Raw genomic sequence first — 14,709 nt, 5'->3', positions numbered from 1 at the left:
CAACTACCCTCCCCCTCCCCCCCAGAACACTTCTAACCAATGCTATATAACAAGGTTTCCCAACACAGCAAATTCCCCTTAAAAAACCTGTCGTGGTTCTTACAAGTTACTACCCAATAACTAATACCCTGTGTCTCCACCACCTGCTGGCTGCCACCTGTGAGCCGATTGGTTCCACTAGTACTAAACTCGAACCTAATCTCAAGTCCCAATCCTATTCCTAATACAACTATCGATTCTAATCTCATGATACACACCAACTCGACCATCTGGTGCGTCGAGCCTAATCTCTTCCCCAATCCAAGTTCTAATCCGTGCTAAACCAAATGCCGAGTCTATTCTCATAACGAAAACACATTATCTTCACCACTTGAGGACAGATTAGTTCTGCTCCTCCTAATGAGAAGACCAGGCTCAGCTCCAGTCCCAGTCCTAATCCAAATATTGATCCAATACTCACTGTCAGCACCACCTGGCACAAGCTGCCATCTGTGGGCGGATCTTACTCGACCTTACAACCATCATCCTAATCCTAATACTGATATTAGTCCACACACACACACACACACACACACACACACACACACACACAAACATTATAATCCCATAAATCCAAACATAATACGCATTAACAATAACAAATCCGCCCCCAGCAAATTTCAAGTAATCCGGGTCCGCTTTGATGGTACATAATGACAATTTCAAAACCTTCATTTCACAAGTACTATTAAAAATACAAGACAATCTGATTTTGGTATATATTCAGAAGTAGAAACACATGATCCCTTCACTCTCTTGCTCATAACGTGAAAGCAAATGGGTGAGCGCCATAACACAGAGAATAGTGGATTTTACACGTGTGCTAAATGGTCTCTCTCTCTCTCTCTCTCTCTCTCTCTCTCTCTCTCCATGCACTGTAAAGTTATCTTCAAACCAGTGGTGGTGGTGGCGTGAGAGGGGTGACGCTCCTATTGTGTAGTAACTTAGGGCTCTACCCCACCCCCTCCATAGTAATTGTCGTAAATTGTACCTTAATTGATGAATTTCAACTCGCTCCCTCTGGCTGTACCCTGACTGTAACAGACAAACAGACAGACTGAGATACTAGCAGACTTCCTCTAACTTATGTGTCAATTCCTCGTGCCCCTTCTCTTGTCATAACGTCATTCTGTAATCATGTGTAACGGAGTCAAGATGTGTGACAACCAAAGTAGCTGTATAACATTCTGTTTAATCCTTTCATCACAATTCGTAACAAGGTCTAGAGAGTACGGCAAGTCCCATAAACAGTGTAGATACAGTACACTAGAGCGCACTACAGTATAGACTAGGACTTTTTTTTTAGTACATCGTTGCCGTGTACAGCACTCGAGCACCTTCAACCCCCAAGTGTAATGTTAGGTACCCATTCACAACTGGGTCGACTTGGTGTACCTGAGCGTGAGCCAGACACCACACCCCTGCTATGGTTGTATACGGGCCTAAGATGGTTCTCCTACATACTGTCACAGTCTTTGTATACAACAGCTTCACCTCACTTGTTTCTGATGTTAGATGTGAGGTAACTGACATTTAAAACGATGTAACCCTTCACATACTGCCTTTTACCGTACACTATAGTCTGAAATTCAACAGAACATTTACCCAAAATCTTACAAATAAATCTAGTTTATTTATATGTTAATAGTATCATCGTTATTATTATTATTATTAACATTTTAGTATTATTTTAACCTCACTAAATTGGTTTTAACTGGCATTATCACATCTCCAGGTAAAAAAAGTAATCTAAGTAGAATTTTACAGTGTTGCAAAATTGCATATAAGATTTCCTAATAACTTTTCTTTATACACAGTTCATGAAAGAAATATTCATACTAAACACAACATAATGTATAATTAAAATAAAACTCATATAATTTTCTGCAAAAGGAGTTTTAAAGTTTGTTAACGGCTCGTGTATATATACAAAGCATATTGCATAATTATAAAAAATACCTACTTTTACTTTTAAATGACAAACTCTAATGACACCGCGCTAAATTTATGACGTCACTTTACTTAGCACTTCCCACGGCCTGACTGGCGGTGTTATTGTGTGAGTCTCGTGCAAGTTTACAAAATTATCTAAATGGCAGTCTAATGTTTCTTGTTGAATGCAAATTGTACCTTAAAACTGCAGTCATTATCACCACACGTCCCCTCTCTCTCTCCCTCTCTGCCTGCCCGTGGTTTTCTCCCTGCTAAATATGTTCCTCCCCTTCCATCCCCATCGCCTTTAATCCCTCTCCCATTGTCATTACACATTCCCCATCGCTCCTACTCCCTCCCCATCGCCCCTACTCCCTCCCCCATCACCCCTACTCCCTCCCTCCCATCGCCCCTACTCCCTCCCCATTGTCATCACACATTCCCATCGCTCCTACTCCCTCCCCATCACCCCTTCTACTCCCTCCCCTATTTTACATCGCCCCTACTCCCTCCCATCACCCCTACTCCCTCCCCATCGCCCCCTACTCCCCTCCCATCGCCCCTTCTCCTCCCCATCACCCCTACTCTCCCCCATCGCCCCTACTCCCTCCCCCATCGCCCCTCCTCTCTCCCCCATCGCCCCTACTCCTCCCCATCGCCCCTACTCTCCCCCATCGCCCTCCCTCTCCCCATCACCCTTACTCCCTCCCATCGCCCCCTACCCCCTCCCATCGCCACTACTCCCTCCCCCATCGCCCCTCCTCCCTCCCCCATCGCCCCTCCTCCCTCCCCATCGCCCCTCCCTCCCTCCCCATCGCCCCTCCCTCCTCCTCTACCGGCTCCCTCCTCCCTCCCATCACCCCTACTCCCTCCCCATCGCCCCTACTCCCTCCCCATCGCCCTCCTCCCTCCCCATCACCCCTACTCCCCTCCCCATCGCCCCTACCCTCCCCCACGCCCCTCCTCTCTCCCCCATCGCCCCTCCCTCCCCATCGCCCCTACTCCCCCTACCCATGCTTCAAAACCCACTCTAATGAATTATAATCCCTGCCCAAGGCTCAAACTCCCTCCCCAAGGCTCAAACTCCTACCCCCCACGGGTCATACGCCCTCCCCAAGCATTAAACTTCCCTCCCACACATTAAACTCTTCCCTAGGCCCCCACACACTCTCTCTCCCACACATTATGCCGCTTGGCTTCTCCCTTTCCCACCTGCACTAATGTTCACGGGACAAACAACTTTCCCTGTTAGAGATGAGATGTTCGTATATCAACCTCTCTCTCTCTCTCTCTCATCACCATCACCATACACTCCTCCCTCCTCATCCCCCAACCATTCAATCCTCCACCATTCTCCAATCACCCAATCCTCCCTCCCCATTCTCCACCATCCACTCCTCCTTCCCCCATCCTCCCCACATAATATCTCTCCCTTCGAATCCTTCCTTCTCTACCGTTCCTCATAACTCCCCTTTATCCTCCTCTCCTCTATCTCATTACATCTCGCATATCACCTTAACCACCCCAGCTTCCTTCCTCCTCCTCCCCTCCCGCCTCCTTCCTTCCTCCTCCTCCTCTCTCTCTCTCTCATATCTCCACACTGGGACCAATTCCTGGACTCAAGTCTACGGGGTCTAGCATTCGTGTTTAATTATCCAGTAGCTATGAGGAAGAGGATACAGGAAGAGGAGGGAGAATAAAGGAGGAGAGAGAGAGAGAGGAGAGGTAGGAGAGAGAGAGAGAGAGAGAGAGAGAGAGAGAGAGAGAGAGAGAGAGAGAGAGAGAGAGAGAGAGAGAGTTACAACACGATATGGTTTCACAAGCATGCGGCTTTTCTTCGTTCTACATATTCTCTATGGCAGCGATGTGGGAGAAGAAGGGGAGGAAGGTGAAGGGAGAGAAAGTGGAAGAGGGAGGGAAGGTAGGTGGGAGGAGGGAGGAGGGGTGGGGAGAGGGAGGGATGGTGGGGAGAGGCAAGAAAGGTGTGGGGAGGGAGGTAAGGTGGGGGGAGGAAGGGAAGGTGGGGGAGGAAAGGAAGGTGGGGAGGAAGGGAAGGTGGGAGGAGGAAGGGAAGGTGGGGGGAGGGAGGGAAGACTGTCACGAACTTAGAGTTTATGGTCTAAGTTAACCAAGCATAAGATTCCCTCGCGTGACTGAAGCAAAACTTCTTGACAACCAACCAGTAAGATCTGGGAGACCTCCACGCGAGTCTACGTACGTACATGTGTGTGTGTGGGGAGGGAGTGCTTGGGGTGGTGGAATAATGTGAGGTTGAGGAGGTAGCCTTGAGCCCAGTACTGATGGAGAAGATGTGAGAGGAGGAGGAGAGAAGGTGGTCACGGGAGAAGAGGTCAGAGAGGCAATCAAGGACTATAGGGTCAATAAAACCAATACATACATGGCCGGGGTCAGCTGAGGTCACAGGGAAATAGGAGAAAAATGAAAGAAGTAGAAAGGGATATGTGATAAACCTTGTGATTGTGTGACAGAGAATTAATGAAGCCCAGTGGGAGAGAGAAACTGGAGAGTGATGGACAACCCAGGTGACACAGGCGGTGGTGTGTGTGTGTGTGTGTGTGTGTGTGTGTGTGATACAACACTTTATCAGCACATCAACAACACAACTCTCTCTCTCTCTCTCTCTCTGTCTCTCCCACTGAACCTACCTGACTAGATTGTAGGGGAGGGGGTGATTCGACGCCAGGTAAACGACATGCAGTGTTAAAGTACCACGAAGTGTACCTGTATGTAGTACGGTACAGGTTCCATTACGGCTAGGGCTTATTACGAATTAGGCCTATTAGAAATGGGGCCTAGTTGATTAATCACCCACCACCAACACAACAAGCAACCACCCCTACAACCATCAACACCACCACCACCTTTACCACAACCATTGCCATCACCACAACCACTACCAGCATCACCCTCAACACAACCACCACCGAATTACCCCTTCATTTATAACGGCTAAAATGGCTTCTTTTTCTTCATTATCATACTAACAGCTAGAAATATACCTGTAATTAATCACGCAGGTAAGAGGGAGTGTTAAAAAGATGATGTTAATGGCTGTTTTGTTTGTGGATTAAAACAGTCAACTTTTGTATATGTGGTGGATTGACTTTTTAAGTTCTTGCATTACTACACCTGACCAAAGCCAACCTAGTGTGTGTGTGTGTGTGTGTGTGTGTGTGTGTGTGTGTGTGTAAATACTGTACAATGCTCTCTCTCTCTCTCATTAAATTTTCCATTACAGGGTATTGGTATCCAACCTCATTACCTCTTGTTACTGCCATTTTCTTTCATACCTCATTTTTTCACAGTTTCCTTAAATTGATTTGTGTTTTCTTCTACCCACTGTACTTTCTCTCTCTCTCTGTAGTGTCCTCCTACGCCCATCCTTCCTTCCACCTTTTCCCTCCTTAGAGGTCTTCTGCTTCTTCCTCCCATCCTCTGTTGACCCTCCTCACTCCCCCTCCACTTCTCCTTCTCTTCCTCCTTGCCCTAATCCCTAACCATACTACCTCACTACCTCTAACCCCTCCTCCCCCGCCTTGATCACCAGTTAGCATGGTATTTGCGAGTTATCTTGTCTGGGTAATTAGTTATTAATTGAAACAGGGAGGGAAAGCGTGTAATTAATCACGACCTGCGAGGCCAAGTTCAGACGGTGGTGGGCGGGTGTTTTTTGTGTGTGAGTGACAGTGATGGGCAGCGGTCATGCTAAGACACCGAGCCACCTTGTTAAGAGCGCGCGCGCGCGCATATATACACACACACACACACAAAGCGATAGCTTGCGGTCATGCTACGAGACTGAGCTGTCTTGTTAAATAAACACAACAAACAAAGAGTCTGTGGTTGGCATGTCACGGATAAACACACACACACACACTAAGCACTACAATCCTGTTGTTTACTTATAATTAACCAAGAGGTGTGGTGGTGGCGGTGATTGAGGTGGCGGGTGGCAGTACTGGTGGCGGTATTGTCAATATTATTCAAGGGTTTTTTAACACCCATTCCCATACACAATGTTTTCTAAAATAAACACACACACACACACACATGAACTACCCCATGGTTATTTTACACAAACATATGAACACACATAAACAAAATAAATTACGCTACCCTCTGCTTGTTAAAACACAAGATACACGCTTTTCACTGTTTGGTAAAAACACTCTCACACTAACGCCTACTACGCAAGGTTATTTCTGTAACACACGAGCCATTATTTCTTGTAGCACACAAATACACAAAAAACACTGTTCGTTTTTATACACAGTGTTTCTTTTACGCGCATAAATACGCAAAAACCACAACACACTGCTTGTTCTATAACACACTACCCCTTGCTTTTTAACACACACACACACACACACAGAGGGTGTATTGATCAACAAAGGTTACCACTCTCCGACTTCCTCCACACTAACAGATACATACCTGTACTCTTGACGGCCTCGACAAAGAAGGTCACCTAAGATCACTGAGGCTGGAATCTGCTTGGCAGTGTACGTGACGACTGACAGATGCTTACCATCTATGCATCTTCATCAAGGACAGTGGGAAGGTACAAAAAATGATTTGGAGGGATTTGAATGGAATTATTTTACTTTAGATGATTTCCAAACATAGAAAAGTGAACGTTCAACTAGGTATTGTTGATGAGTACCAGTGTGTGTGTGTGTGTGTGTGTGTGTGTCGTGAACACAGGTCCAACTCTTATTTTAGCCAAAATGTACAAACAGTGGATAATTAAATTTAGGAATTCGGACAAGGAACCAAGACTCTCTCTCAAAAAAAAAAATAATAATAATAATAAAAAAAAATAAATAAAAAATAAATAAATAAATAAAAAAAAATAATAATAATAATAATAATAATAATAATAATAATAATAATAATACACTCTAAATTCAACAACTCAAATATTTCTAGATATTTTCTTACTAATCAAAATAAGTAATTGTAGTACTAGTAACACTGTGTTCCTAATTAAATTCAATAAACATAAAACTATTAGACAGTCACTAGATAAAAACAAATCATGCATAAGACAAATATATGCCACATCTTACTAGGCGTCGAGGGAATTTGGGGGCGGCAACTGTACACCATTACGACATTACTACAGTATCTTGTGCACATAAAACCTAACGCCTATTTACTTCGCTTACATCCAAACTCTCTCAACAAAACTGTATATAATATGAGAACACTTTTGATGCCTTTAGTTGGCGAAAGTTGTGCCAAAGTTAGAAGACGTGACCACCACACTCTGAGATGTTCCTGCGGTAAATATCTTACCTAAACTTAATAGAGATGAGAAAACGTGTCTCTTCTCCTTCACTCGGCCTCGGTAACTACGACACAGTGGTGATTTTCTAAGGTTGATAAGTCAAAAAAATAAAAAAATCTCCCCAAATTAGTGAGAACGCATTTAGTTGCTTCACTTAAACTACTAAACAATAATGGATTATCAAAGGTTCGTACAATAATCTTTCCTCTGCAACTGGTGACAAGAGGACACAACTAATTGGTTCACTTAAGCTACGACGAAATGGTGAATTCTCAAAGGTTCGTTAGATATATTTCCCACATTAACTAGCAATGTGTGAACGTATCAAACTCTCTCATTTTAGTATAACACAAAGATGGCAACTAAAATAACAGCTCATATTGCACTGAGACTCTATCGTGAAGAATCCTCTCTGTCTCTCTTACCAGTTTGAGGTAAAAAGAGACATTCATCTAACAAACCACTAAGATGTCGCCCTCAAGTCTGTGAGACACGGCAGGTGAGCCAGTTCTTTTTTTTTGGGGGGGGGGGGGTTAAGCGTTGTGACTTTGGCTTCAAGTTCATAAGCTTTGAACAAATAAGTCTTTTCGTGTTAATTAACTTTTACATAATGGATGACACTCAGCAAGCAATCAAATAAAAATAAGATCGTGTAAATTTACGTTCGCGACTTTGTATAGTTTGATACATCTTATATTAGTTTAAGGTTAACTTATCTTTTATATACTAAATACAGAAAGGAGTGCGGTAAGTGAGGGAATACAGCGGTCGTCTCCTGTCCTAAGAGTTACCAAGCTGAGAATGGATACCTAACTTATAGGCGATTGGAAGAGGTGCCGACCACACTGCTTTCTTGTGTGTACCGAACGCTCAGTATACAGGGAACTGTTTACTGTGTCCGTCATCAGGGCCCACTTGTACACAAAACTATTTACACGCGGGTTTTTTTACACTCTGGTCCACGTCTTGTATTTACTCCCCATCAACATGTTGGGTCATTATGGCTGTAGCAAGTGTCGAGCCTTTTGGCAAAAGTCACTTCCTGCTCCTCCTCGTCTTGCACTTGGCAAAGATAGCGGCTAATTAACCAATTCGCTACTTTTCCTACGAGTTTAATATTAAAAATAACCGGGTTTTTTTAAATGAGAAGAAAACTAATTTGTATTTCATAAAAATTTACAGAAAATATAACCTGTTCCCACAAGATTCAGAGACGCCATCACTCCACCATCTTATACCTGTTGTCTCTGTACAGCAAGTTACCAGTTTATTTGAGGGGAAGCTCGGTTAGGTAAGCAGTCTTCGGCAAGTATGATCATGACGCCTTGGTCTGGCCGCCATCTCTGTGTTAAAAGTAATATATCTCCTGCACTTACACGGTTCTAATCAAGAGGAAGCAAAAACATAAAGCCCTTTGAGAATACGTCTTTGTGTCGTACATTACATGAGCCAGTTGGACCCATTCTCCCATTTCTAGCCGAGGCACAAACTTTTGCGAAACCATCCTTGTGTTGTAACTTTGGTGAACCAGTTATGTTCACTCTAACCTTTCCGTTCTAAGAGAGAAAATATAACGTAGGAACCTTAGGGAATCCTAGCCCAGATGCGCTCTTTGACGCAGAGGGTTGAGTAAATGTTGACACCTGGGTGATCTTGTCTTGTGGTTTAACAAGGTGTGGGCTAGCTTCACCCAGGTTAATTAAGCTGGTCTTAGTTAAACACGACCCCAGTAATGAGGAACCTGACTGTGTGTGTGTGTGTGTGTGTGTATGTGTGTATCCCTGACTTCCTATATCTACCCGGCACTATCCTACTATCCTTCCTATGTTCTCCATCTTCTATTCTACCTTCCACTACTTTCCACCCACTCCCCCATCGCTCCTCACCTACATTCACAACACCCACTGTGTGTCCCCTTGTCCCCGTCCCACCAGCTCACCCACCCCCCCCACCCACCCCCAATATGCCACCAATCTATGGTCTCCTTTCGTGATTAGTAGAAAATCCGCCTTAATCTTTTCATTTGCATAATTATACTGATGAAATAATTAGGATTATTCTAATAAACCTGAATTATATTGCCAGGGAAGGAAATTGGTCTAAGGTCGATGTTTGTATTGTGTGTGTGTGTGTGTCACACCACCAACCACACGCCACACCACCAACTACCCATACACCAACCACACCACACCACCAACAACACACCACACCACCGACGATATGTCACACCACCAACCAAACCACACCACGAACCGCACACCGCATCACACGCCACACCACCAACGACAAGCCACACCAACCAAAAGCCACACTACCAACCACTGGAGTACAGAACTAAAGAAGGAAAATAAAAAATGTAAACAGAAAACGAAATAAACATGATTTACAAGTGGCCTCCCCGGACCCGCCATCTTCTTCTTCTCCTTCTCCTCCTCCTCCTCCTCCTCCTCCTCTCTTCGTCTGCTTCTACCTCTTTCTTCATGTAAATTTGGTATTCAACTTTAATGCACCAACTGGGGGAGAGCTAGGTAGGGTACGGTGAGGGGGCGTGAGGGGAGATAGGGAGAGGTGAGGGGAAGATGAAGGATGTGTTTGGTAGTTGAGAGGTGAAGGATGTGTTTGTGTGTGGGGGGGAAGGGGGGTGTTGAGGGGTAAATATGAGGGAAGGGGGGAGAGGTGGAGGTGAAAAGAGGAGGCAGAATGAAAGAGTAAGTGAGGGTCGGTGGGGGGAAAGTGAGGAAGAGTGTCTGTGTGTGAGAGGGAGAAGTGGGAGGGGTGCTCGTGTGAGGGGCGGGAATAAAAGGAGAGGAGGGGTGCGGACTTATGGGCAGGATGGGCGTGGGACCCAAGTTATGGGCGTGGAGGCCGTTCTAGACACAATGTGGCGTGGTAGAAGTAGAGTGTTGTGGCACATCAGTGTGGTGGAGGTGTGATAATGTCGATCAGCGTGGGAGACGTATAGCGTTGTGACATAACAGTGTGGGGGAGATGTGGTGGTGATGTGGCTCAGGACACGCAGAAGAAACAAGAGTCAGCAGACGATGAACTGCTACCGACGGAAAAACTCCGCCCAAGGGCAAGGCAAATTCCTTACACAGAAGACCTTGAGTAAACAGCTCATTATTTACCTGGTCTCGATTCTGGAGTGGGCCGGGGGAGGACTCTTTCAAACTCCCCTCCCATCCTCCTCTCTCCTGAGGTCTGATCTAAGAATAAGCTTCACAAGGGGATCAAACAGGTTGTTCCTGCTGACAGCCCACAACACCCTGACCAACCATGAAACTTTGCAAGGGCCTCGTCAAGTCCTTACCTCCTCTGCCCCACAGCGAGAAGTCTTATAATTTACTGTAACTCTGGTAATTTTGCTATATATGGGTTATATAATCATAATGCATTAACAATACACAGAAGCCGCCCAGTAACCGACACAAGAAGCAAGCGTCTCTCTCTCATCTATCTCACTATCTCTCTAACCTGTCTCTCTGGGGTCAGTAGAGAGAGACAGACACCAAATAAAAGCTATCGTGTCTCGTTTGGTTCGAGCCGTGAACAAAACCCAATAAAGCACTACAAGGAATTTAATCAACCTCCGCTCTCCTTCTCCCATAAAAATCCCCCGCTGACATTCATGGGTTTTTTAGGGTAAATTAAATGCATTCTGTTTCCAATTTATATCACCCTCGACATGTTTTTCAGGAGGCGAGGTTTAGATTGGGCTTCAGTTACGGACGGATACCTGAACCCTCGAACGTTTGCTCCCAATGAATGCCGTCCACGCTCGGCCTGTATGAAAAATAATGGAAAACAAAATTCTTCACTACCCTATCAAGTTCACATCTCTCTCTCTCTCTCTCTCTCTCTCTCTCTCTCTCTCTCTCTCTCTCTCTCTCCTCTCTCTCTCTCTCTCTCTCTCGGGTAAGAATTCAAACAAACTTCAGAAATAATGAAAAACAACAAAATTTGGGCCAAAAAAGGGGGCAATAGAACAGTTCGTGTGATTAATGGAACAACAGACGGGTTGAAAGAGAGTGAGAGGATAGAGAGGGAGGGAGGGGGAGGAAGTTCGAGAGGGAAGAGTTATAAAGTTTGGCAAGAGCTGCTGCCACGCTAAAAGCGGATTGAGTGCATGGAGATGGACGCAGAGGAGGACGGAGAGGAAGATATAAGGAAGGATGTAAGAAGAGGGGTGGATGTGAGGGAGGAATGGATGTGAGGAGAAGATAGAAGGTTATAAGGAGGATGGATGGGGGAAGCATGGCAGGAAATCACTTGGAGGATGCGAGAGAACGAAGGTGGGAGAAAGACATGGGAGGGTAGAGGAGCAGAAGGAGGAAAACAGGTACAAGAATGGACACACACAGAAAATGAAAGGAGGGATGCAGTGCGAGGATAAAGAGAGAAAATGAAATGATAAAGATAGGGGAAACAGGTTGGGGGATAAAGGAAGAGAGAGCAAGAGAGGAAGTGTATGGAGAAGAATGACAGAGAGAGTAGAATACTGTATACAAAAGCGGGCAGGAACGAGGAGAGAAAAGAGAGGGTTATAGAAAGGCAGGTGAGGGGATGTGAGGGAATATGATGATGATGAATTTATAGTGTGAGAAAATAAAAAAAAAAAAAAACAATGTTGGGAGGAAGATTCACAAATATTGAACTGTTACGATAGGGAATTTTTCTTCCAGAACTTGTGTTAAGAGGACGAATCCAGTTTAAGAGTCGAGTCTCAGAGGAGTTTTGATGCCAGTTTTATTTTGGACGAGTCAGATGCGTTCTTACATCTCCAGTTATACGAAGGAAGTTTTAACGTAAGAATCTTTGTGAATTTCGATCCTAATCTAATGGAAGATGATGAAACATGAGGTGGGGTGAGGCAGAAGGTGAGGGAGGAGGAGAAGGGGGAGGAAGGAAGATAATGGTTATAGGGTTGTTTAAGAAATAACAAAGTTGGTGAATTTAAGGGCTGGGGTGGGCAAAAAAGTATAGGGACTTTATTAGCAGGAGGAATCAGGGTAGGGGACATCAAACCTAACCTATCAAACAGAAGAACTCCACAACGTCCATACAAAACCAGATGAAGAAACCAGAGGAGGAGGAGGAGGAACGCCACAAACACGCGCAAGGAGAAAAACGAGGATGTCCCAAGAACTTTCTCCTGTGAGTCACTTGGTACTTGTAACTTACCTCACTTTGGTGGTGTGTGGAGAGGGATTGTGTGTGATTCTTTCTCTCTATGTTAACAAGAAGTTTCGATGCACCCACACACAACACTTACCTGAAAATAGAGACGATATATATTAGTTACATTTGCGTTATAATATCATTCACGACTGAACACTAACAATCTATTTCTTTCCCATCACAACAATATATAAAATAACGAAATGTTGGAATGACGGACGAAAAAAGAAACAGAGATATACTGTAAGCCTATACAAACACACACAGAGACCAAAATGTTAAAGTGTGATTTATGCGCAAAGAGATAGAGACAAACTAACACAGACACACCACGAAAGTGACTCGTAATATATGCACTGAGAGAGAGAGAGACGTATAATGAGACACAAGGTGGACTAGTGGCTGTGGCTGTGTCGAAAGTTTCCCTTACGAGGCAGAGGCTCTGAAAGATCAGAGTGTGTGTGTGTGTGTGTGTGTGTGTGTGTGTGTGTGTGTGTGTGTGTGTGTGTGTGTGTGTTCTCTCCCTCCTTCTCTCTCTCTCTCTCTCTCTGGGCCATCAATAAGAAATCATTCTTGTTTATTTCTGTTTATTTTTTGTTTGTCTGTTAATTTATCTAACTAACAAATAAATCACAAAGTGTATGTCCTGATTTCTGTTTGTTTGTCTCTCAGTGGCATATTAGTGACTAAGTATCAGGCGAGTCACCACACAGGTTGTAGAATTCACAAAGCTACTCGGCGTCACCATAGACAACAAACTAAATTAAAACCACGTCAGTGAAGTTGTCAAATCCTCAGTTTCCGTCTCCACCTCCTCCCTGACTCAAGTCCCTCGAGTTCCTGCAGAGCTCCTCAGTGTTTACTCAACATTCATACTTCCCAAGCTTACCTATGCCTCCTACCTGGTCTTCCTCCTAAATGCCACACAACGTAAACACCTAGAAAAAGTGCAAAGAGGGCATGCAAGATTATTCTCTCCTTCTCCACATATCAAGCGCTCAACACACTGACCCTTTCGACTCTCTGACCATCACCACGACCTCATCTGCAAATTTGGTAAAACTTCCACCATCCTCGACACCGCTCCTACTACCACCTGAGATCCTAGTCCGAGGCTCGTTCGACACCACAACCGCATCCAGCCCATACGTGCACGAACTGATGCACTATAAGAACAGTCCCAACCATTGTAAAATTATCAATAACTGTAATAAACCAGTGTATTCACTCAGTAAACACTACTCCTTACTGTTCACTATGTTGAAATGAACTGTAGTTTGAGCTTTCCCCATCTAGTTATTATATGTCTTTATTGTCACTTATGTTACTTGTATATTATTTGTAATTCGAAACCCATTCCCCAAATATGTAACTGTATATTTTCAGCCTTCTAGCTGCCAAGCTCTTTCAATAAACCGTTAATTATTATTATTATTACACACACACACACACACACACACACACACTAAACTTTCTCGCCTCCTAAAAGCTTAATCAGGTGGCATAAGAAGACAGCAAACACATATGTACAAAAATGTTCAACAGTCAACAGAATATACAGAAAGCACTGAACTAGTGTATTGTGTAAGTCATAATATAACAAACAACACAGCACAGCACGAATACCTTATGATATTCATTTAATTCAGTAAACCGAGTTATTTTTTCATTTACATTAACCTTAAAAAGTAAGCTCTCAACATATAATAACACTACAACAAAAACAACAACAATAATAATAATAATAATAATAATAATAATAATAATAATAATAATAGCAGTAACAATAATAATAACAATAATCATAATATTGTAATAATACATGAAATAATAACAACAATAATAAAAATAATGATAATATACTGTATACAAAATAATGCAATACTGTATTATATTGTATTGTATTAGATGCATCAGTCAGTAAAAATAAGGAAGGATAGCCCTCTAATAACCAACTTAATGTACAGTTGCCTCAGCGAGTTCCTTTACTCTCTGTGATGACATTTGTGTAATATGGCAGGGTCTCAATACTAAACGCTGGAGCCGATTGGTGAACAAGCTCGGGTGTAAAATAGTGAGGGGTAACGTCGGGTTCTCAGCTAAAAAAAATCTCACACATTTTAACATCACAGAAAGTAATTAAACTAAGATTGAAGTTAAAATAAATGCTGTAGCTATTATGTCGTCACCGATTGAATAGCCTGCTAGTCTACATGGGCAACCAGGCTAGTCAGCCGTGAACCCATAAA

Source organism: Homarus americanus, unplaced genomic scaffold (genome assembly GCF_018991925.1).
Source record: "Homarus americanus isolate GMGI-L3 unplaced genomic scaffold, GMGI_Hamer_2.0 scaffold23939, whole genome shotgun sequence".
In the NCBI taxonomy this organism is placed as follows: Eukaryota; Metazoa; Arthropoda; class Malacostraca; order Decapoda; family Nephropidae; genus Homarus; species Homarus americanus.
Note: the sequence above shows the minus strand (reverse complement) of the source record.